The 25,086-nt window shown below is 41.8% G+C and overlaps 1 protein-coding gene across 5 annotated transcripts in view; it reads left to right on the forward strand.

Annotated features, from left to right (window-relative positions):
- Positions 1 to 4,838: 4,838 nt before the first annotated feature.
- Positions 4,839 to 25,086, forward strand: part of LOC111565710 (transcription factor HIVEP3) — a 50,619-nt gene continuing 30,371 nt past the window's right edge. For 4 of the 5 annotated variants that reach the window (XM_055013689.1, XM_055013690.1, XM_035946262.2 and 1 more), the window contains exon 1: positions 4,839 to 5,106. The gene's annotated coding sequence lies outside the window, so the exon portion shown is untranslated. Of the gene's footprint in view, positions 5,107 to 5,451; positions 5,568 to 25,086 lie in introns of all 5 variants that reach the window. The other variant, XM_023265900.3, reaches the window with a different exon arrangement.

Raw genomic sequence — 25,086 nt, forward strand, 5'->3', positions numbered from 1 at the left:
TGTTTTTTTTTATGTGAATGTACACATGCAAACTCACACGGGGTGGGTGGTCAATTAGTCTACAGTTTTTGTACTACTTTTGTGCTACTGTATGCTAATCCCCGGTGATCAGTAATTTGACATTGTTTGAAAAATTGTAACTTCTGGTAATTAATTTGTGTTTCTATTGTCAATTGTCAATAATCAAACTATTTGAAAAAAGTCAAAAAATCATTTATGTATGTTCCATCTAACATTTATGTTGCAGTTAAAGTAAGAGCAACATTACAAAATAAAGTCTGCAAGTTTGAAAAAATACTAACTTTGTACTGATGAGAATAACCCATGTAAGATTACCATTGGGTACTTCTTCCCATGGCACTTCAGCTTCTTACAATAAAGGTAGTTTATTACAGTTTGCTTAAATTCTATATTTGTTCTTGTGTACCTGTCATTTTGACACAATATATATTTTAAAAGAAAACTGATGTTTTTCTTCAAAAAGGCTTCTTGCTCTATAAACAACAGCACATAACTGTGAAAGCATAAAACAACTATGAGTAAAGAAAAGCATTTGAAGACAGTAAACAGTGTCTAAAATGCTGATTTATAAACTCAATATAAGATGTGAGAGGCCTTTGTTCTCGTTGGGGTGCTGATGGGACGCTGGTTTACCCAACTGCACACTTACTGCAGGAACAAAGAAGTTTTTATTTCATGATTTATTGAGTATTGTGACTTACAGAGAACACACAACAAACATGCATTATGTTGCTGTACATCATGTGTTTGTCACATTAAGTGGACTTTCCATGTCCACTGTGACGTAGCCCGATAGGCTGGGACTCTTATCATATTTGTGAAGTTTTGGGCAGATTGAACAATGTTTATTTTACTTACAGCTACTCAAGTTTTTATGGTGAAACGTGAAAATTTATCTGAAGCTCTACCACAACCGTGTTTAACAAAGAAAGACAATTTTGCTAACTTTGCATCACAAAGGCCATGAAATGATACAGACCAAATCTTAATCTACTACGATTAATCAGCAGGAGGAATTTGTTAGATAATAACAGCTGCAAATGACCATAGCTACACCAGAATGGCAGAGTAAATTCTGAAAGACTGACCTCAGGTGTGGTCATCTGGACATGAAACATGTGCCTACAAAATTGGGTACATGTACGTGAAAGGTAATATGTTGTAATTTTGCGGGGGGCGCCGTTGAGCCATTTTGACACATACATACCAAAGAACCATAGACAATAAAAATGGTCAAAATTTGTGCAAAGTTTTAATTTTTAAGCAACTTCAGCGATTCAAAACTGATTCATTTGGGATGCTAATAATAATAATAATAATAATAATAATAATAATAACAAGAAAAGCACTCAGAGAGCGAAGTACTCCGCTGCTCAGTCGTATGATTTCCAGTGGATAAGTCCCGATTAGTCTGCAGCGGTGGATTTGTAGTAGGATCACAATCATGTGATCATCAGCAGGCAGCTGATGTAGTGTTCACTTGTTGTCATAGTTACAGTGACGCCGTGTCGCTATCTCACAATGATGCAGAAATCTTTAACAAATCCATGGATCCAGACTATAAGCCGCATCACTGCCAAAATCTAATCAAGTGGTTCTTGTGTCATTTCTGACCTTCCCTAAAATTTTCATCCAAATCGATTGGTCTGTTTTTGAGTAATGTTGCGCACAGACAAACAGACAAACGTACACCTATCATCACATAACTCTACCGCATTCCTTGGCGGAGTAATAATAATACCAATACAAAGGACCTTTTCATGTTCGGGCCCTAAATATGAGCAAAATGATAAAATAGCGTTACACAACTGTACCAGCAAAGTCCAGATCCAGCATGAGGCTAAATGCTGTAAAAATAATATTTTGTTTACTAAATGTTCCTGTTTTTTTAACCTATGCATACGGTATTGACACTGCTGTAAGATTGCACAACATATCCACACGAGGAAAATAAATGGGGAATATAAAGCAACAATGTACTAAATATAAAGGGCATTACTGAAGGCAACAAAGCACTAATGCAAACTGAGCAAAAAACCAGAGCAATGGACATAATATGTGTAAATGTTCATGCTTCTGCACTTGACTTGTGATGCTGGAACACTGCACATCGCATGAGTGTTTTGCAGAGTAGAAGTCCTCTTTTGGCTTTCTGCAGCAGTTCACTGAACACTATCCTGACACATGATTTCACGTCACGGCTCAGACGCACGGAAGAGGGTGCCTGTCGAGTCTTGTGCAATCACCGAATGCACAGACGTTTGGAGTAAACTCACAGCCAAACTGATAGATGTGATGTCACTTTTCCAACAGAACCAGACATGCAGCATCTTTCTCCAGATCTCTTAATTGTTTACTCTTTAAAAACCACCTCATATGTTGGAAACTTTCTCCTCTTTCAGTGGCATTTATAGTATAAAAGTACCAGACGTAGTTTCATGTGGCTAAAGAAGTCTTTGCACTCCACTCTCCTTCCATTAGTCCCATCTGAAATGTAACACAGCCAGCAGCATCGGAGAACAAATTAGCTAAGCGCCATAAATCGCACTTTTATTTCCCCCCGTTATCATCAGGTGTACAAATGTGAACCGATTTTTTTTCCTCCTAGGATAGATTTAAGACACTCTCCGTCTTTGGCCATTGGCTCCAGTGTCATAAATCCCACCTTCATTTCCTCTGTTATCATCAGATGCAATTTGTCGCTCTAATAAGAGATCAGACGCTGTAAAGTGCTGATTATGAGCCACTTAGCACAGCTCTGCAGTCACGCTTGGTTAGGCATCCTGGGATTTTTAATTGCAGATTGACTGAGACAATGGTTATCACTTGCAGTGCTAGCCCTGACCTTAATCTGCACTTCCATTTTCCCACATTAGCTCGGAAATGTCAGCGTTTGGCAGCATTTTGCATTCACTTGTCGAGTTCGTTCTCACTAGTAAAACACACAATATTTCAGTTTTGCTTTACAATACATGAAGTAGTGCACCTGCTGCTGATGCTGATGCAGATTTCGTGAGAGGACTGAGCATCCCTGACCATCTCTGTGACAGAATGACTGGAAATGCCCGTCTGCGGTGTAATTGGGTTTTAAGAGTGGAATCCAGACCCATTAAATTATATTCTGCATGCGGGGGAGCTAATTGAGTTTGGACCCTGCTGGCATACTGCATGTGCACTGGAAACATTTACCCAACATTAAGCCCCAGTTAGGCTTTTTGGGATGGGAAACCTGTTGCTGGATGATGGGAAGACGCCTGACAGACTGACTGTGTAGTTTCTCTCCAGTCATAGACCACTAGCAGATCAGCTCTGATGAACTTCCTCTGGACTCTTTTTCTTGGTTTCTCTCTCTCCAGGCTGCAGTGCAAAGCAGCCGCTCCGTCCTGATGCTTGGAAGTCTGAAAGTCTAGAAGCCTGAGAGTGTTTGTACGAGTGTGCAGAGCTCTCCTGTGCGCATGCTCTCGCTCAGCTCAGAGGAGCAGCTAATGCAGTTATATAACACTCAGTGCAGCCGGCGTCTGCTGTGAGCCAAATGCCAGGCCAGTCTGGTTACATAAGCCTGTCAGAGTCATATTGTAGCAGTACGGAGCACTCACACCGCAGCATGTCCCTGCACTTCTTTCACCATCTCCTGCTCCGTCTCTCACGTCCTCCCACTGTCTCTCTTTGCTCTTTCGATCCTCTCGTCTTTTTCTACCACCTCTCCTCTCCACTCCCCTCCCCTCGCACTTTTTCCTTCCCTCTCCTTCCCTTTCCTCTTTGCTGCAGCGCTGCTCTCAACAGCGAGAACAAAGAGTTTGGGAGTGCTGGATGCTGATGCACAAGCAGCTCTGAAAATATGAGACACAAAAGAGGAAGACTCACTGTACGCTCCAGTGCAGAGACGATGAAATGTGACTTCTTCTGCATCAGTTTCTCCTCTGCTACACATCTTAATATGGGGTTTTTGTGATTTGTGAATCATAAAAAAGCCATATTAAGATGTGCAGCAGGATGTAGGGCATCATTCCTCCATGTGAAGCTTGTGTACCGGGATGCTGAGTGAAGCCTCCACCTGTCTGCTCTGATGTCCGCTGCCCTTTAGAGCACTATTTGATCTCCGAGATGCACTGTAGTGAGGTCTGCCTACCTCAGTGACCTTTATGGTACCCAACTCTCACCACTGCTCAACTCATGCACCCTTGGGTATGAGGAAATCAGAAAATTAGGGTCATCAAATCAGCAAGTGGTGGAAACTATAATAACAATAAATTTAAAAAAAAACTGCTGGAGAAGCTAATTGATTTGCAGCCTCAGATTGTGGCCTCGGTGCTATTTTAGGCTCATTTAGGGTGCAGTGGTGGATAGGCAGATCAGAAACTGGACTGGGAAATCAGAAAAACATGATCTTCAAATCAGCAAGTGGTGCATAAAAGGAAAAAAACAAACCTGCTGTGACCCCTAAAGAGTTCATCCAGGAGAAGCTAATTGATTTGCAGCCTCAGATTTTGGCCTCGGCACTATTTTAGGGTGCAGTGGTGGAGATAAAATAGCTGAATTAATAAGAAATGTGCAGATCAGGAGTGTACGACTCGCAGCAATTAGTCTCCAGAGCTCATTGTCGTTGCCTGGCTAATTAGAATTAATAGCATTAACCAGGAAACTTGCTCCTCGTCAGCCATTGAGCGCCTCCTCCAGCTCATGATTATTCATGCAGGGGGGCGCTCGGCGAGCCTGCCCACTGGCGGAGGCCGACAGGAGGGGCGGCGCCCGGCGGACCTGCCGTGCGGGGTGGTGCGGAGACGCGGAGTGGTGTGGGCTCTTTTTTTTTTTTTTTTTTTTTTTCTTGCGTAGGGCGAGATGTTGTTTTGTTGTGACGATCAGCTGAGTGTGGCATCGCTGTCCGGTCTGACACCACGAGAAGAAGAAGAAGAAGAAGAAGAGGGGGGAGGAGGAGGAGGAGAAGAAGAAGAAGCGCCTCTCCGGCTCCACACTAAACGTGGGGACGGAGCGCCTCTTTCCAGCGCATCGCAATCCAGGAAATGCGGACTTGTGGCCCTTTCGCTTCGGGATAAACGGCTGCAGAAGCCGCACCGTGGAGAGCCGGTAAATATGAACCCGATCGTCTTGTTATTCCTGCTAGTTTGCGTGTGTGGAGTGGCTGGCAGAGAGAGAGAGAGAAGTTGAGCGCAGATCTCTTTCGGTTTGTGTTGAAGTTGCCTGGTTCGAGCTTGTGCGTGTGCTGACATGAATGGTTTTGAAGATGTGCTGCATGTAGTGGAGCTCAGCAGCAGTCGGTTCAGTTCGGGGTGGGGGGGGGATCTGGGGCTCTCCAAACTACAGTAGGTTGCAGCGGGGAAGAGGCTGAAGTAGCGGCGGGGGCGCTGCACATCCAGCTGACAGCATATGCTTCATCATGCACCTTCATTCACCCCGTTTGTCCTCAACCAGGGACCAGTTGAAGAGGGAGCAACAGTGGAGACTGACGCTGCGCACTTCGAGGCTGTATTAGATGCCCGATGGAGCCCGTGAAGTTGTCTGTGACGGGCTACACCTACACTTGGCAGGTTTTTACAGGATGACATCATGCTTTTGTGATCTGCTGTTATATGATAGATGACCAGAGCACGTTTGTTTTGGCAAATCAAATCCCTTTCTGTTGGTAGTTATTTTTGAGAATTCATGCCACACAGGTCATAGGCAATGACATAGAACTGCAAGCTGAAACAATGAGTGACTGTAGGACTGTTGTTTGACTTGCTTATTATGCAAAGTAGGTCCTGTGCAAGCTTTGATGCCAGAGAGTAACTGTCATGTTGAGGACTTAGAAGTTTTTGCTATCTATCTATCTATCTATCTATCTATCTATCTATCTATCTATCTATCTATCTATCTATCTATCTATCTATCTATCTATCTATCTATCTATCTGTTCAGGGACAGAGCCAAAGTTCATTCCAGGGGTCCCACAGCCGCAATAACATCTGGTCACCCCACAAAACACAAAACCAGCACTGAAGCCTGTCATCCATCTCTATTTTCTTATCTATCTACACACACACACAAGGCTTAAATGGACATTATGATTAAATCATAATGATGCTGAGAATTTTAATCTAGGATTGCAAAAAATACGTTTAAATACTTTTTTCCCCCTCTGTTGTAAAGTACAAATTATTTACATAATCATCAAAGATGCATAAAGGCACCAGCTAGGTACAGTGACATGATTAAAAATCACACTAATGTAGAAAACTAAAGGTGCACAGATTCATAAAACCCATAATATACAAACACATACACAGAAAATGATGTAAAGAAAGTAGCAGGAAATAAGAGTTTGGGATAGTGTAGTGTTAAAATGTTAAAAATGAACAAACTACAGAAACATGTTAATTATCTTCACAGTAAACTTGTACCAAATGCATGATACTAACTATATTTTCAATATTAATGCTTTCTAATACAAATACTAGACAATTATTATTACACATTATACTCTTTTTTCTGCTGGTGAATTATTGTGCGACAGTATTAGATGAGAGTTTACATAATTTATCAGAAAAAATAATACTATATCCTTTTATCAGGGAAAGTATTTTCCCAAATGTCCTACTCTTACATCTTCACATATTACAGAATATGTATATTTAGTTTTTTGTTCAAACTAATAGATAACTCTTCATATGACTCTTGTGTAAATGGTAAAAAAAAAAAAAAAAAAAAAAGCGTGTTCATGTTTTACAACACAGGGACTGTTACATCACCCTACCTCAGAATCACTTACTTTGATTTCCTTAGACCAGTAAAATGAATATGTACTGTTTAAAGATTAGCAAGGCTGCTGTCATCTGACATGAAAACTGACTATATGTAGTGGTCTGGAGGGGAACTATTGTAGGGTACATCTTACCCTGGTTTATTCTTTTCATAGAACTAGAGTTACATCCAGAAACTACTATATTTCTTATATATATTTCAGAACTTTTTGCTGAACCATTTCTCTATGGCTGTTGTTTCCATAAAGATGAATTTGAACAGAATAACTGATTGATTTTGTAGCAATTCAAAGATTTCACATTATTGCCACTGAAAATAGACACTAAAAAAGGACATTTGTTTTTTAAAATTTGTAATTAAAGAATCTGTTATTTTCATATTTTACTAATTAAAGTCAGTATGATTTAGGTTTAGTTGTGGATTTAGTTAAAGCTCTTGTACTAGTCTGACTCACCAGATGTAGACTGCGGGTATTTGTTTGAATAGGCCGTGATTTTTTGGCATCTTTCTCCTGCTCTTCCACAGTCTACATGCTACTGTTTTTAAAATCCCTTTCACTACGGGATGTTTTGCCAAAGACTTGGATTGTGCAATAAGGCAGCCCTGCCTGTTTTTCTTCTCAGTGAATTAGTCATTTTAATAATAGCGCTTGCCTCTGTGGGTGCTAAACAATCCGCCTGTCACTGTTTTGATGGGACACTATTGCTGCACCCTGGGCTTAGCACCACCCAAGAAGATTGTGACTTGTTTAAAATAATACAGATACAGGTTTTTGTCCCCCTGAGGCAGAATGACAATCAGGTGCAGCCAGAGCCGTGTCAGTGCTAGAGAATGGTTTGACTATGCAGCTTTTGTACAGACGCTTAAAGACTGTAGGGATGGAACCTACTTGCTCTGGAAACAAGTGGTGCTAACTGCTAGAAGAAAGACAGAAAAGGCTGGATGGACATAGTGGCTAGGTGGCTGTCCTTATTGAAACAAGGACACTTTTGACATAAGTGTCTTACTTGTGCTTAGCTTATGTAATTCTACTTGGAGTTATCTTATGACCTTTATCTGCAATTTTAAAAAGCACAACTTTAGGGTTCTATAAAAAGCTTATCTTACTGTATATGGGTTATCATGTACTAATATGGCTGTCCTGAATGGATACGCAAATGATAAGAGTGAGTGACCAAAAATAAAGGGTATTTTTATTTCTTCAATGAGATATTGTGTCACCTCAATGTGAGTAATGGTTTCAGTCTGACCACTCGTATAAAAAGTGTCTGGCTCCACCATTGGTCATGGCACTCTTTACATCTTTACTGCTACTTTGTGAGGAAGTGAGGGGATGTGAGCATCTGAAATGTGTTGCTGGATGTAGAGGAAGACCACAGTGGTTACACAGCTGTTTGCTGTAAAGCCAGGTGATGCTGAAAAACACTTTTTATAGCGGAGAGAGGAGGTTCAATACCTCATCGATACTCAGCTCCCCGACTCAATCCAGAGGAATGTGGATGGTATCAAAAAAAAAGAAAAGAACAAGCAGTAATGCTGCAGTGGCCTTCCCCAGTGTTGGGTCTGTACTGTAACTTGCAGCACAAAAATACAGTAAGGTGTCAGACCACAGTGGTGAAGGGGGATAAATGGAGAGAGGCCAATATGCAATTATTTCTATTGAATCAGCACAAAGTGACAGCCTTACAGCACTCCACTCTGGCCTGGATCAAGACCACTTGTGGTGCTGGCTGAAGAAAAGGCGCTAGCTCAGCAGGCACCCAAGGAGAACGCTGCACCATTTCCTTGCACATTTCCAACACTGTTTGACATCGTGAGGCATTTGATCGCTGAATAATACCCGCGATTACTGGCATTTATAGGTTCAGCATGGATTGGCATAACAGTTGCGAATCGCTTTGATGTTTTTATACCATTGTTGTAACTTGGCTCAAGTGTTAGAAAGAGGCTTGTTAAGAATAATTACAATGTTTTAAAGTCAGCAAATGTGCTGTTATCCATAAAACTGGAGAACCTGTTTTTTATAGCACTCATCACCGCCAATTCATTACAAAAAAGCTTTGGTATTCGGCATTGTAGTGGTAGGCTTGCGCAATGGGTTTGCTCAGGTACAATAAAGCATAAGTCTGTCAGCACGAACACTGATTACTGAAGATCTCATCGGTTAGTCAGGCAGGTTTGTGTATGTTTGTGTGTGGTTGTGTATCCTTGGCACAAGTAGTAGCACTCGTGATGGAAACGGGCCATTTTTTCCAGTTGAACACAAACACTCAACACCTTCCACACTATATCCCTGCACACACTCACCTGGCGTATCCTCTCCACTTTCACGGCTCACACACACTGAGTCAGCCTTGCAGGTGGCGACGTGTTGATTTAAATGCATGAAATGCCATCGGCAGCGAGGGGGTCGAGTGGAGTTCCTGCTCAGACCTTCAGACACTGCACTATTGCAGGGTTTGATAGCCATGGTTACTCAGGAGCAAAGGATCAGGGGTAGTTTTTCTATAGTAAGAGTGGCAGTTTAGCCTGAACCCTTGATGGTGTGATACCTTCAGAGAAAGATGTTAGTTGACAGTCTGTTCTGCTTGTGCATCACTGTTGGCTTTACAGATTACACAAAGTATTAAATGGCGTGTGCGAGCATGTTTTGTTTTGTTAGAGAGTAGGTTAGTAAGAAGGATGGCGCTGTTATCATTCTGTTCTAAGAAAAAAAAACGCGCTGACACACACCCAAGGCTGTAAAATCTTGGTGGCTGGTGGACACAACCTTTTCATGTCCCTGCTGCTGGTCATTAATCCTGTTCTCTGAAGCGCCAGAAAAGAATAGCGGCACTGTAGTGCTGGTAGACCGGAGTGAACCAGGAACAAGACCTTAGATACACAAACACACACACACACACACACACACACACACACACACACACACACACACACACACACACACACACACACACACACACACACACACACACACACACACACACACACACACACACACACACACACACACACAGTGCAAAATGGAGGCCAGGAGTGCCAGTCTGGCAACCTCACAACTGCCCCACTAGCCTAATAATTCCACTTTGGGCCTTCAGTCGCATTGTGATGCATTCTGAAAAGGTTCTATTATTTCATTTTGTGGCCTCATGTGTGATCATCAGTTCTGCTTTTGGATCATTTGTGCTTGTTGGGGGTATAGTTGTCAATCAGTGTCAGCAGGGCCTCGGATCAGCTTCTCACCCTGGCCAGTGTGTTGGCTGCCCCCTTCAAACAGAGATAAAGTTTCCTTGTGTTTGCCAGGCAGCACAGTCTGTACTATGTGTGTAAGTGCGTCCCCCCGGCCCGCTCCCATGTGTGTTCCCCCGGGTTATGTAATGATGAATGTGGACAGCCGGACAAGGAAGGGGTTACTCATTCAAACACTCCCTTCATAAGAGTTAATCATTACTTACCTCGGCGCAGTTGGTAGCCAAGTGGAATGTTAAGGGGTTTGCTGATGTAGTGGCAATCCTTCCTGAAATAGGCCACAAGTTTATTACATCACAGCAACTTTTTCACAGGGCCATAATATGCTTGGATTTATACTTTCTGTTGTTATCCTCTGTGTATATTAAAACTTATCTGCTCTCTCCTTATTTCAACACTGAGGCTGACGTTTTTGTGCTTGTGCTTGCTTTCCACAGTGGCCAGCGTTGTGCAATCGTTATTGTTGTAGTGTGATTGTAAGCTTCTGCGCTGCACACCACAGGTATGTCTGAAAAGGGCTCGGCCAGGATATCACTGGTGAAGGTTTGTGTAATGCTGGGGAGAGGCTTGAAGACGGTAACAATGCTTTTTTTTTCAATCAGCGCGTATTCAGATATAATGAAAGAATCACATTTCGTCTTTTTTTTTGGAGGTCAGGCACATACAGTAAATCTCCTATGAGGCTCCGTGCAGCTTTGAAAGAGCAGCTATAGATACACGCCTGGCGTGAATATTGATCGATGATGCAGGCGAGGTATTATATTTCATGACCAGATATCTCTACCTCTTCCAAATCTCTCGCTTTCTGCCCCCCTGGGCCTCAAGATGCCCCTCCGACCACACCCCTCGGCTCACAATGCATCTGCACAGATTAGAATCTCCACGTCTGCTTGCCACTCTAATCTGTGCTCATTAACTAACACCTGCAGAGATAGCTGGTGTACCTCTGCTTTAACTCCTCCAAAATCCTGTTGCTGCATCTTACATGAGCATCTCCATCTGTGATGTCTTATGCCAGTCCCAAGACAGTGAGTAGAAATACAGAATACAAGTTTTCTAACTCTATATATGCCCTTATAGTGGCTTAAAAAATGTATCTCTCTTTAAAACAGATTCCTCTCCTCCTATGGAATCCTTTGTCTCAGCATGTAAGGAGTCCCTGCAGTAACTGCCAGTAAGGTTTGGAGGGGATTTCTGCTCTGCGGGAGGGTAAGAGGGCTTTTTGGGAAAAATCCTTCTAACCCCGCCGCGGATCTGCCGAGCAAATCAAGGCAGCAGGCGATGCTCCAGCACAATCCTCCCCAGCCATGTCACCGTCACTGAAGCGGAGAGGTTGAACTAACCTTCTCAAACCCCCCTCTTTTTGGCTGCACTCTTTAAAAAAGCCCTGTGAAATCTGTGGAGCAGCCTTCAGTAGAATCCCTGATTTGTTTTGTCTGTCTCACGGTGCTGTCAGTCTGCTGTGTACCATGTTCAGCCTTGAGGAACACTCTCTTACCTGGCGTGGCTTCATGCTGTGAAGTGTGCTGGCTTGCGGGGTGCTCTGAGGCATGCTCTTTTTTATGTATGATCCAATAAATCATTGCTGAATGCAGTGGCATGTAAAAAAAAATTTAAATTAAAAAAAATGGCTTGTGCGTGTGCTGCTGGTTGCACACATGCGTATTTTTTATTTACCATGGTCTCTGTAGGCAAGCTGTGCCCTAACATTGTCAGGTAAGGTCATATAAAGAACACCTCATTTTAGATGCTGTTAATTATGCAGGAGTGTGGTCGACTGCCATCAGCTGGGAAGGTCACTCGCTCCTCTCCCCATTAAAGGGTACAAAACTCAACAGATTTCGGTCTGTGTGCATGTGTTGTGTGAGCCCAGAACTGTTAATTTTTGTTGCGGTTTTGCGACCTACTGATGCTGTGCTGACATCCTGTTTGAGGTTAAAACTACCTTTTAAAAGGCTTCGGGTTTTGCGCTTGTCTTCCATTTGATGTCAGCTCTCACTGCAAATGAAGGCTTATTTATACAAGATGTGTTTGTGTACACTCACTGCATGTTCATATATATATATATATATATGTGTGTGTGTGTGTATATATATATATATATATATATATATATATATATGTGTGTGTATATATATATATATATTCTGCAACTGTTTATGTGTACAATGTTTCTGCTGATGCCTCCATATTGCAGCCCCTAAGCGAGGGCGTCTGTTTCACCTAATTGAAGGTCAATATTTGCATGAGCATTCCTACAGACAACTTTCCTAGCTGGGTCTAGACAGAAGACAGGCTGGCACTGTGCTTTAAATCAGAGTGCCTGTCATATTCTAGTCTAGCACTGCCAGACCGATCTCCCTGCACTACATTTACACCGTGCCAAAGCAAGAGAATGGTCTTTCATTTCTTGCAAATATTGCAAGAGATAATGGGGGAAAAAAAACGTCCTGATTGTTTTATTTATCAAGGGAAGGTATAAACTTTGCACATTTTCTCACAGATTCTCTTCCTAAATATTTCTGGGGAATGATTCTGAGAGAAATTTTGCACTTGGCTAATTAAATTCATGGTAACACAAGGGAATGTTCCTATATGACAGTAAATTTTGTAATTTTATTATGGAGACAGACTCTGGAAACAGTATATATGACTGACAGAGAGAAGAGACAAGTAGCAGGATGCAATAATCAGACTTATTCCATTGATCCACATCTTTTAAATGAGACCAATTCTGTGAGAAACTTGGGTTTAGAATCAAAACAATTTTTTTTCACATTAATTGGAAGATAACTGGCAACTGTTCTGGTGGTTGATTGATCGTTTCGGTCATGCATTAAGTAAACAATTTTCCAAACTATGTATGTATTTTCCTTTTCGTTGAGTAATTATCAGTGACATTTTAAGTGTGTTCAATTTCGGTTTCACCTCCAAATTAAGCGGGGAGCTAATCTGGAACAACAGTCGACTTGTTTGTCTGACTGCTCCTGATTGTTGCTTCATTGCACTTGTTTTTAGCCGTAGACGGCCACACTGTTGCGGTTGTCTGTGGCCCTTAAAACTGTTCGCTGTGACAAAATACTGGTTGCACTCCCACTAAACTGCTTCTAATGTTAGTATAACATTGTGTTTTCCAGACTCGGGCCTCGAGGAGAAGATTGATTTGGGTGTGGGCCTGAAAAGCCTAATAATCTTTGATGAGACAAGTTCATCGAGCAGCCTCAAAATCACACAAAAGGCATGACAGTAGCTGAATCATCTCCACAATGCACTGCAGCCTTAGTGAAGTAATCTCATGTCACATTTGTCACACTGTCATGGTGGATTAACAGTCAAAGACGAATGGTCAGTGATGGTGCCGCTCAGCATGGATCTCTCTGTTAGGGAAGGTATCAATGAAAGTAGAGAAAACTGGTATTTTAGAGATTGTGTCACACTGTAGCTCTGGCATTTCTCTTACCAGTGATCACTGGGTATCTTTCAGTAGCATTTGCACAGACAACCTAGTCTCTGCCATGCTTCTTCTACAAACTTTTTCACCCCAGGAGAGGATCCTCCCTTCCCGCCTCTTGCCAGAGCAAAACCCCAGAGCTGCTGACACAGGCTCACCCAGCGTGATTGAGAAAATAAACAGATGATGAAAAAAAAAAGTGTGTGCCGCTCATCATAGGGCTACATGTTTATCCTCTGCTGCAGGGTTGTCATCAACTTATGGGGAGCAAAGATGGATGAGATGGGGAGGGTTGTGGGCAAAGTTGATGAAAAAGGCAGAGTGAAGGTAAATAGTTGAGGCTAACACATGAAAATCCTGCACGTAAAATGTATCCATCTATTCATACTATCCATGTTCCAAGTCTTATTCTCAGTGTAGGGAGATGTACTTTTAAAATGTACTTCTCCATTTATTACAAAATACATGCCCATTAAATAGAATTTGTAATTTATTCCATTAGATTAGTAATGTACTGAGTAGCATGCTTGAATGATGCTTGAATCGTGATTCACCGGTGAGCAGGATCTTATGGGAAATTAATGATGCCGTTAAAGTATCAAAGTTAATAACACAAACTTCAAAAATCAATGTATTGATTTTAAGAGTATATTCTGATCACTGCCTATTTAAATGCGACTGTAACTTGCTTCCTTGCTCATATTCGAAATATGCATTCGTGTGTTCTGTCACTCCCCAACACTCTGTGTCCGGTTCAAGGTTAAATGATCTGCAACATGCCCCAGCACATGTTCAGCTAGAGGCGTTTTTACAGTTAAATTAAATTAACTGGGCACTATAAATCATAATTTAGGATTAACTGAGCATGTTTTCAAGAAACCGACAGAGAATGCTGTAAGAAGCTCTTCCTCAGTCTGAGGTGTTACAGTGGTTTTTATTATGTAACACTGCTGTCCTCAACAACCTCAAACAGTCAGAAGTGCCAGTGTTTGCACCCAGGTAGTCCCCCACCTCCTCCTTTTTCTCCCAGCTTTGCACTGTCAGCACAGTGCTAGGGAGCAACCCCAGCTATAGTCGCTGCAGACTTTGGTTTTTTCATCAACACTCTGCAACTCTAATATGCTTTTATTATCTAATATGCTTAATGGCACTGCTGTCGTCCTCCGAGGAGCCCCCTGACGCCCCGGTGTCAGCTGATTGGCAGGAGCCAGTGAAGGCGGATGGAGAAGGGCGAGTGATAGGGCGGACACATGGTGCTCCTGATGCATCTTTGGCTCCGGGCTGGATGCCATGTTTCACTCTGACACCCACGTCCATAGGGAGAGCAGAAGGTGCATGGCTGGTAGCATGTGACCAGCTGAAGAGACAGAGGGTTCAGCTCCCCCGACTCCCTTTTCTCCTTGATCTCCAGGACCCTCTCTCTTCTCTCTGTCTCAATAGCCTCTGAGTTTTGGTACTATGAGAGTAGTAGCTATCCGAGAGGCTGATTAAGATTCTTTGTGAGTACAGTAGTTGGAGTGGCAGCCCTGGATTCCCACTCACCGCCCCTGAGTAGGGTGTCCATTACGGTGGGAGTGCCTAAATTACACAGAAGAGGGAGATCAGGAGAAAACCCTAGTGAGAGTTTCAGAGAGAGAGAGAGAGAGGGGGAGGGTGTGGAGTAGAGAAATCAATTTTTCTCTGAGCAAAATATCATGAGACACACAAAAACACATTGTAGCAGTGGCAAGATAAAAAAAGATGCCATATGTGAGTGCATGATTTCAAAATTGGCTTTACGACAAGCAACGTAATAAGATGTTAACTTCTGGAGCTGGATTCCGTGGTAGATTTTAGTCAGCGTGAAAGTATAATGTTTCTTTGTCAGCCTGGAGATGGATGGTCTCTCTGGTCTTGTGAGAGCGAGCTGTCCCTGTTGCTAAGCCAGCAACAGTCATTCTTTTCATTGGTCATAGTTGTGTGTTTTTGCTTGCATGATTGGTCATGTTGTTATCGGCGTCGCAGGGACACAAGTCATAGGTTGGCTGTTGTTTGTACTGGCCAGGTTGGAAACTTGTTTTTCCATCAGAAGCTATAGTTTCTGGTGTAGAGAATATCAAGGGTTTCATCCCATGAATCTATCTAATGCACTGTTTATTGCTTTTCTCTGTAACTACAGTGTTATCTGATTATCCTCGGTGCAGTTTTTCATGGCGAACAGCGTGTTTGAGTGTGTTCTGCCTCTCATTTGCCAAGTCTTTGCTACTTTTGTCTGTGTGCCATCAAACAGGGCTGTACAAAGATGTTATCATTGTAAAGCCAGTCTGGTACTTTAGTCTCAAGATGATATTTGTTAATGTATTTACATTTATACTCTCCTGAGTGTCTGTAAATTTTAGCCATGCTACAGAGTGGCTCTATGGATGGCTGTGTGGTCCTCTCAGTTGGTTGCTCAGTCGGTCACTTTGGCCCAGAATGAAACATCTCCGTGGGAAGAATTGCCATGAAAATTTGTGCAGACATTTGTGGCCTGCCAAATGATGAATCTTACTGACATTGGCGATAATCTTGTACCACCATTTGAGGTTGGCGTTTTTGTTTTTGGGTAAAATATCTGTAAAATTATTGAATGGATAGCTGTAAAATTCTCTTAAATCATTCATGGTCCATGGAGGACAGATTTGAATGCCTTGATGGTTTTTCCTGTAGTGTTACCATCAGGCTAAATATCAGTTTGTCTAATATCTTGAATTGTGTTCTACTACCTGCAAAACTAATATCATCAACCTCAGCTGTACTTTGTATTAAGTAAACATGCATTCTGCATAATGGCCAGCAGGGGGCAACTCCTGCTTGCAAAAACTAATCTGACTGTGTAGAAGTCTATGAAAAAATGACCCTATTTCTCACTTGATTTGTTCGCTCAGAAAACATTTTCTCAATGAGTTTATGGTCTCAGTAGCAAGTTTCAAGTCTCTTTCAATGCAGAATGATGTTCATTTTGTAAATTATATTACAGCTGTGAATAAAATAGATGATAAAGCAGGGTATCCTTTTGAGTGTGGCTACTTTGGTAAGCTGTTATTTTATGGGTGTGCACAGTGTCCTTAGATTGGCCCTTCACTTCGGCTTTGAGTGGGAGTCAACCAGTCACTGAGAGTGAGCTGGTGGTACCAGATGCTCAAATTAAGACGGCCAGGCTAACTTTGTTGTACATTTCTTTAACTAAATCATGAGGTTTACTAACTTAGTAAATACTTTAAATTGTATCAGCTCTGATTTAAAAGCATTTGTATGATATCAGCAAAATTTTCTGGAGACCATCAATTTCAATCAACCTTTGTTTTACACCAACTCAATCCCTAAACACAAGAAAGGTTTATGCTGAGGTCTGAGCGAAGGCGAGGCCCATTAATCATCCTTTGCACAGCCTCGGTGAAATGATGTCTCTTTCAACCAAACACCTACTGAGACTGGCCAGACCACAATGAGTAAAATGAAAACTGTGGGCTGGCAAGACCTGACTAATGTGATTTTGCTTGTATTTGTGCCAGTTTGTGTTTTGAGTATTGTGCATTGTGTGCATGTGAATATAAGCTATATGTCTACATGCATATATGGTATATACTGTACAATCCATCTCTGTCTCCTATATCACAGAGCACAGTTGTGCAGCTCATTTTTTTTTTTTACTTCCTTCACTTTGTTTCATTTGTTCAGATGGTACAGTTTGAGTTTTTTGTCGTCATACTGCTTCAGTAATGAAAGTTATCCTACTTGCGAGTGGCCAGATTAGATTTTCTCAGTCTTTAGATTAGATTTTCACTCTCAGTTTAGCTGCTCACTGGAGGGCACGTCTTGCCATTTGTTTAAATTTTGTGGGTTCTGGCTTATGGCTTCTTCATCAGCTTTTTACATGGTCTCTAAACAAGTTTTCTGCTATAAAATCGTGTTGTTAGTCCATCTGCAAACGTACGTTGGTCTGCTGTTTTATGTTTGGTGTGAGAGGTCTAGATATCATCAATATCGTGCTTTTGAACAGGACAATCATATTCTACATTTGTTTTTTCAGTATTATTATTCTTTTTAGTGTTACTTTCTACAAAACCTACTAACTAAACTAGATCATGGCCACAAAAAGCACAGCTGACAAACTCATTAACCACATTCACTATCAAAGTTTCCCTTATTGGTCACGTTTTCAGACAATAAATACCCTCTAGTATCTTGTTCATCATAATGCATGCAGTGTGACTGTGTTTAATTATGAAATGACTGTAGAGGCATTTGATGCCTGAAGAAATCAAAGCCATATCTTCAAAAAAAATCCATGTTCTTCTACCTCTAAATATTATTAGTTGGGCAAACATGACTGTAGTTCTCATGAGTTTACTGCTACATTAGCACAGCAAAAAATCACGTGAAGTCACATCACACAGTAAACTTGTACAGGTTGTACGACAAAATGAGAAACTGCTTTTTCATTTTTTGCACACTACTCTCAAAAACTTGGAGAACTTGTGTTGTGTTTTCTCAGAGATCCATGAAATAGATGCATTCTCCAGGCACAGCTGAATCAGCTGGAGCAGGATGAACTGCAGCTCACTGACCACAGAGGCAGCGAATTCAAAACCGTAAAAACTATTGAAATTCCATCAGCGACAGTGGAAACCTGTCCTGGGATGCATAAAAGTATGCTCTTGTACTGACTTTCTCAATGATCCTAGTGCCAGCACCCACAGAGAAATCAAAACATGTCGGTTTACTGTCATGTGTTACATGAATAACAGATTGATGTTACATATTTGCAGGCTACTTTTCAGGTTTAGAGGACTTTGACAGTTTAGAAAATACACTTATTCGCCTCCTGCTGGAGAGTTCAAGAGGAGAAGATTAACATCACTTTCATATCTGTTTGTTACATAAAAGGCTGTAAAATTCAGCCAGCCAGCTGAGTTTAGCACTGAGACTGGAAACATGGGAAACATTTAGCCTAACTCTGTGCAACACTGCTCCATTTTTAGACAGATAAGGTATAATTACTTCCAATATTTTTTGACATTTTTTTTTTTAATACTGCAGTTTTTTATGTCATACTGTGTTGTTATCTGTCTCTTAAATCCTGATTATTTTATGCTGGTATGTTTAATTTTGCTCCTTTGGTAAGCTCTATAATGTGTTTGTTTTTGTTTTTTTATAAAATCACAAAAAGTATATCATTTATCATCACGAGAAACTGAACGAATTGTCAAATTTTTAGCTTCCCAAGAGTCCATAAACATATCATGTGTGACGTACAATTCCATAAGGAAATATAACCAAATCTAAACTTAAAATTGCGGCTTTTCATCATAATAACTTTATTCTATATGCTTTATTCCCAGAAACTGGGAATTAGTTAATTAGTGAGCTGTAGAGTTGCTGAAATGCAGGTGGGATCCACTGAGCCCAGTCCTAGCAGAGCTAACTAAGCTTAGGCCTTTTATTTAATGGGGAAGATATGAGAGTGGTAACATCTTTCCGTCTAATCCTCTGCCAGAAAGGGAATAAATAAAGCTTTTAGCACATGTTCAAGCAGCAAGACAACTGTCAGCTTATTACACTGAGCTCCACCTCTCAGTTATTATCCAGTTCCTTCACTGTGTTCATGCTTCTCTATCATCTAGTGATCATATAAACCACCTTACGCTGCTCATTACAGTGTAAGCTGCATCACGGCTTCACCTCCTCCGCCACCAGTGTCAAGGCCCTGTCCATGACACCCGGGGGGGACCTGCGATTGGTTGCTATTTATAGGGGCTCTGTCCATGTACATCCATCTAATCTACGGAGTCAAAAAAGCTTCTGCAACTCGTGTCTTTGTCGAACGAAAAACATCATTTCAAAGATTCTGTATTTTAGTACATTTCAGTGCATGAACTAAATGACATCCATTGGTCTTTCCTAGCATCTTCCCAGAAACTCACCTTTTCCTCCGCTCCTGCGTGTCATGTTGGCATGTTCAGTTTCTATCCCCCTGAGACTACCTGCATCTAAACAATTAGATGTGAGAGGCTGAGCTTTGCGTCATGCCTGATGATCTTGCTTTTCTGAAACCAGGGCAACATACTGTGTCAGGTGGCTCATTCAGTTTTGGAAAGCCCAGAAATCTCTAAGAGGAGTGTTTTTGAAACATTTTCCTCATCATTTTTATTTATCGAAGGGTAGACAAAGCTGACATGCTGCTTGTAAGTGCTTGGACGAGGCTTGTGGTGAGTTGAGGCGATTTCTGGTTGGCAGTATTGATTTAACGTGGTTTCAAGTGTGCATTTCATTGGCTATTTTACTGCCGATTCAAACTGATGTCATCAAATCAGAACTCAAAGCTGGAGCTTTCTCCTCCATAATGGCTAATTAGCATCATTATGCCCCAGCTTGACACCCACTCTGCAGTCCTAAGGTGTGCAAATCACGTACCTGAGGTTACAGTGAGACTGCAACGATATCTACTAACCTGGCAAGAGAGAAAGCTCTTACAGTAAACATTCCCGATGGGGAAACATTCTCAGAGGTAATGTAATGATCCTTTGTGCACACATCGATACAGAGAAGGCAGCGAAGCCCGGCTCGGAGCACGTTCAGAGACAGTGCTTCAACCTGTATTGGATGACAAATCAGCCGTACATAACCAGGCCAGAACTAACAGGAAATCAATGTATCCAGCCACCTATCCAACATCAATATACTGTCTCACTTGCTCTCCATAAGCCTGTTCATCTCGCTGTCTTTCTCTCTTCCTTCTCAGTTTTTTTTTCTCCCTCTCTGAGTTTCCTCGCTCTGTCTCTGCAGTGTGCTTCTTTGAAAGCACGCCGCAGACAGCATCTCTATTTTAAGGACATCTTTGTTTCTCTGCTTTGTATTCAAATGATCAGGCTCACAGGCAGGAGGATGCAGCTCTGAAGCCAAGTGGGATGGTGGGTGAGGAGGGGAGGCTAGGAGAGGAGAGGTGGCGACTTGGCTTTGGGAGTCGGGTTTCTCCTAAACCAGACCTTTATGTGGCGATGACAGCTGGAGGAATGCGCCGCTAATTCCCCCAACGTGGGTCACGTGACCTTCGGGCTAGATTACCTTCCCGAGCAATTTGAACGGTTTGGGTGGTAAGAGGAGGGAAAACTGTACATCTATAAGGAGTGTGTCATATACACTATGGTTTTATCACGGTCGGATGCAGTCATATGGGTTTGCTACTTTACCCCAGAGCCAGACAGTGTAGTTTGCGTGTGGCCTTCCCCAGTGGCCCGACTAGACTGCACCTCCCAGCAACAATGAGTGCAGCCGGTGACACATTTCTGTCTGTCTGCTAATGCAAAGTGGGCCAGTTGATTTGTAGCAGACTGGGCCATGTTTGACTTATGGCACAGGTACAGTTAAGCCCCAAATTATTCACACCCATTTAACATTCTGATGTATAGGGAATTTTTATTTGACCAACGGGTCTGTTCTGGCTGGAAATGACATGAACACATGACAAAAGATGGTAAGACATTGTGGTTAGTGATGAATTTTAACAATTGTGTTTGTTTTTTTTAGTAATAGTGCTATGTACAAAGCTATTCTTACTATTTGGTACAAAGCCTTGATTTGCCACCACATCAATCAAGCTGTTTTTATGATTACTAACAAGCACTTTGCATGTCTCCACTGGGATTTTGTTCTGCTTTAGTGATGATCTACAGATGTTGGAGGTTGAAGGCTTCCTCTCCATCACTCTTGGTCTTCAGTTGCTCCTCAGATTCTAGATGGATTCTGGTCTGGATTCTGACTGGGCGGCTCCAACATCTTCATATTGTTTCAGATCGTTGCCTTGTTCAAAGATCCAGTGCCGCCAAAGGACACATTTTTTCTGCAGACTGCTGTTTTCCTCTAGAATTAATGTAATGTTTCACTTGACCGAGTGTTTCAATGCTTGACCAAAGGGATGCCGTTCTTTGGGTTGAATGCTTCGTCTTAGATTTGCTCAACAAAAGCCACATCCCTGTTTCCAAATCCATTTTCATCCTATCTGATGACCAGGAGCTTTCTTCTTTGTCCACATGAGCTTTTGCAAAGATTAGATGAGCTTTTGTGTGTCTGTCTTGGAGAAGTGGAGTCCTCCTTGGTCAGCCTCCATAGAGACCAGCTTGTTCAGTGTCTGACTGAGATGTTGCTACCAGAACTGCTCACATTCATTAGGATAGTCTTGGTTGTGCATCTTGGATTGCTCTCGGCCTTGGATGGGTGCCCTTTAGGTTCCTACCTCACCCTTTGAGATTTTTCACAGTGTGTATTTTGATTACACTTTGCGCTGACACTTGAAAACACTTAAATATGACTTCATAGCCTATCCTCATTTTGTGAGCAGCCACACTGTGCAGCTCTTTCTCAGCAGCAGCTCACTGAGCTTGTTGGTTTTAGTCATGACTTGCAATTGACTAGTAACTGACTAGAGAGCAGTTTACAATGTGTTTGAATGCTTTAGAACATGGTAGAAATTACCACGACTACTTGGAATGATACAGAAGATGCATTTTCTCCTAAATTAGCAACCATTTCAAGAGGAAGAATGACGATTTTGGACATATCAGTTAGTCAAGATAGAGACTGCTCAAATTCATCAAAAGACATCTGTAACACAATGTCTTACTGTCTTTTGTTACTTATTTCATTTCATTCAATTCCAGGCTGAGGAACCCTACAGGTCAAAATCTGGTGTGGGTATAAAGAATTTTGGACTTAACTGCACATGTATGTCTTGGAATAAAATGTTTTTGCCATTAAAAAACTAGGCTCTTCTTATATCAACTCCTTTTCCTTGCAGCAAGTAGTCACAAACTTGACTTTTGGACACCAGTGAATGTTTGCTTGTCACCACCACTGTGTAACTAGGCAGCTTGCAACTATTGACACTGATCTTGTCACGTTAATCCTTCTCGACCTTGTATTTACAGCACCAGTAAGGCTGTGTTTCTTTAGCTCTTTGCCGTTGACAACTGTTATTGTAGCGATAAGATGAGCCAAGTGAAAGCAGTGTGATGATTTAACATGTTTAGTTTCATTAAATCTTCAATGGATCCATTTTTCATCCATTTCACAACTAGAGAGAATTCTATTTAAATTCCAGTGAAAATCAGAAGCTTTCCAAACAAATAATTATGTCAAGATGAAATAATCGGCAGCATGTCTAAAATTCCCTCTTTGATTGACCATGGCATTCTGGATTTTAATACTCCCTCTGCTTCAATGGAGTGCTGGAGCAAACAGATGAAGAACATTTATATGACGTTGACAAACATGGCTTTATCATTGTGTAGGTTAATTTGAAGCTACTTGAAAGGCTGGCTTATTCAGATCATTTAAAAAAAATACTTTGGTATCAATCAATGCAGAAAGTTTTGCTTATACATCCCCAATATATCTGGCTCTGAGATTTCTGCTTCCACCATGGTCAGTGCATTTAGGTAAAATTTAGTTTGCAGTGGTGAAATCATTAAAAAGCTGCATGTTTAGAGTTGATTGTAAGATTTTTGCTTGTTTTTCAGGACTCCCTCTATTAAAAAAAATTATCTTGTTAATATGCTCATGTGGTGTTTCCATGAGTGAAGTAAGTAGTCAGTGCCATTACTGGCCACTTCCACCTTGAAAAAGCACAAATTCATTATTCAGGAGTTTCTTTCATAACAAACCTAAGGAACCAACTTGCAGGGTGGTGCTTTCTGTATCATTATTGTTCTTCATATAGGGTGGAATTACTACATTATAATATTTGCTGTTTCACGAGCAAAGTTTCACGAGTTTTGCAGTGTAGGTGAGCTGGTGTGCTGGAACTGCAGTGTGCAGAGTGGCGAGGAGCACATAGAGAGGGACTTCATAGATCTGCACAATTTAGAGGAAGAAATGATCCAATTCAGATGTTATCAGCTATTAAATGACTCATTTAATTATTCACAAACATATGGGCCAATAGGGACCTCCTTCACCTTCTAGTGGGTGTATTATCACGTATTCTCATCACTGATAAACAGAAAGTGACCATGAAATGTTGATGAACTATTGTGGTCGTGTGAAGAGATGTTGTAAAATCTCCAGTGGGGTCATCACCCTGGACAGACCGTAGATTTGTGGTAAATGTAGTGGAAGATTTTGGAAACTAACCGATATGAACTGATCCAAATATTCGCCTCCCATCCGTCATCTTCCCCCCACCCCATTGGACGTTACGCAGCGGACCGAATATTTGGATATTTGTCATTAATCGGGCCTGAATATCCAGAGCCCAGAAACTGCTATTCGGGCCAACCCTACTAACCAAGCACTTTTGTTGTGTAACCAAACGCTGACAGAAAACGCAAGTAAACACTGAGTGGAAAACAGTAAAGTAAAACTCAAAATGAACTTAAGTCATAAAATAGTACTTTAAGAATGGTCAGAGGCGAGACTTGCACTGGATTCTCATGGGTGGAACCTTGTTAGCTTTCATCACCTCCTTCCCCTCCAGTCTCCAATTGTGGACTTTTGTTTCTCTTTGTGAGTGCAAAATTGCATCTCTGCTTCAATTAAATAGGTTGATAACAGCCTAGAGAGCCCACTAAAAGGTGGAGGAGGTCCCTGCTGGATATATTTGTGACAGGTACTGTAGACATGCATCTCATTACCATTTCTTTTTCTGAAACAATGTACGCAATATTCTGATCAGTTCGTGTCATGCACCCCCATAGTTTTGGGATGGCATTTTGAAGCAAACATCTCACTATCTATGAAAAACTAGACACCATAGAGATAAGAACCCCAGTTGAACCCCGCTTTCAAGGGTGCATTCAGGGGAAATATTAAGAGCATTAAGGTTCAGGGATGTGAGGGATTGTGCTTCGGATATGAAAAACACAGCAACTAAAATCAAGAACCAGATCCCCCTTATTATTGATGTCCGTAATTATTTCAGAGAAACACAAAAGCCTACAGGATACACAAGCAGTAAGCAACCTGCGGTGCAGTTTATGGCTGACATGTGTCCTGCAGATTCAGCATTTCCAACTCCTCACAAACACACAGATTTACTAAAGGCACTGTTTGTCTTTTTGTCTTGATTGCTGCGTGTGATTGATGAAGTGTCTTATTCAGCCCTGGAGCCGCAGTCTGAAGATACAGAGGCTGAACGCCGCGCACAGCCTTTTAAAGGATGTTCTGGGATGGCAGGCAGACCATAGGCATGTAGTGTAGACATGAAATGACCATATACAAGAGCCTCCTCTCTCCACGTCCCTGCCTTTCTCCTACGCATTTGCACATGCTGTTCTTCTCCTCTGTCTTGTTGTTCTCTGTCTCGCACTCTTTCCCTCTCTCTGCCTAACACATGCACTCACACACCTCCACGTTCAGAGACACAAACACATAAACAGATGGGTTACGGCACATGGAGTTTGTATATAAGTGCGCTGGGTTTGAAGGGCGGCTGACGAGGTGTCGATGCGTCAGGAGAGTCTCTGTTGACGGGCCACTAATGCAGCGTGGCACCGAGCAGAATGGGCAGCAGGGACTCGTGGCGGAGGACAGAGAGTAAACTGTAAACCGACACTTAGGCTGAATGGAGTTGTTTGTCACCGTGGGTTGCA

Source organism: Amphiprion ocellaris, chromosome 9 (assembly GCF_022539595.1).
Source record: "Amphiprion ocellaris isolate individual 3 ecotype Okinawa chromosome 9, ASM2253959v1, whole genome shotgun sequence".
Lineage (NCBI taxonomy): Eukaryota > Metazoa > Chordata > Actinopteri > Pomacentridae > Amphiprion > Amphiprion ocellaris.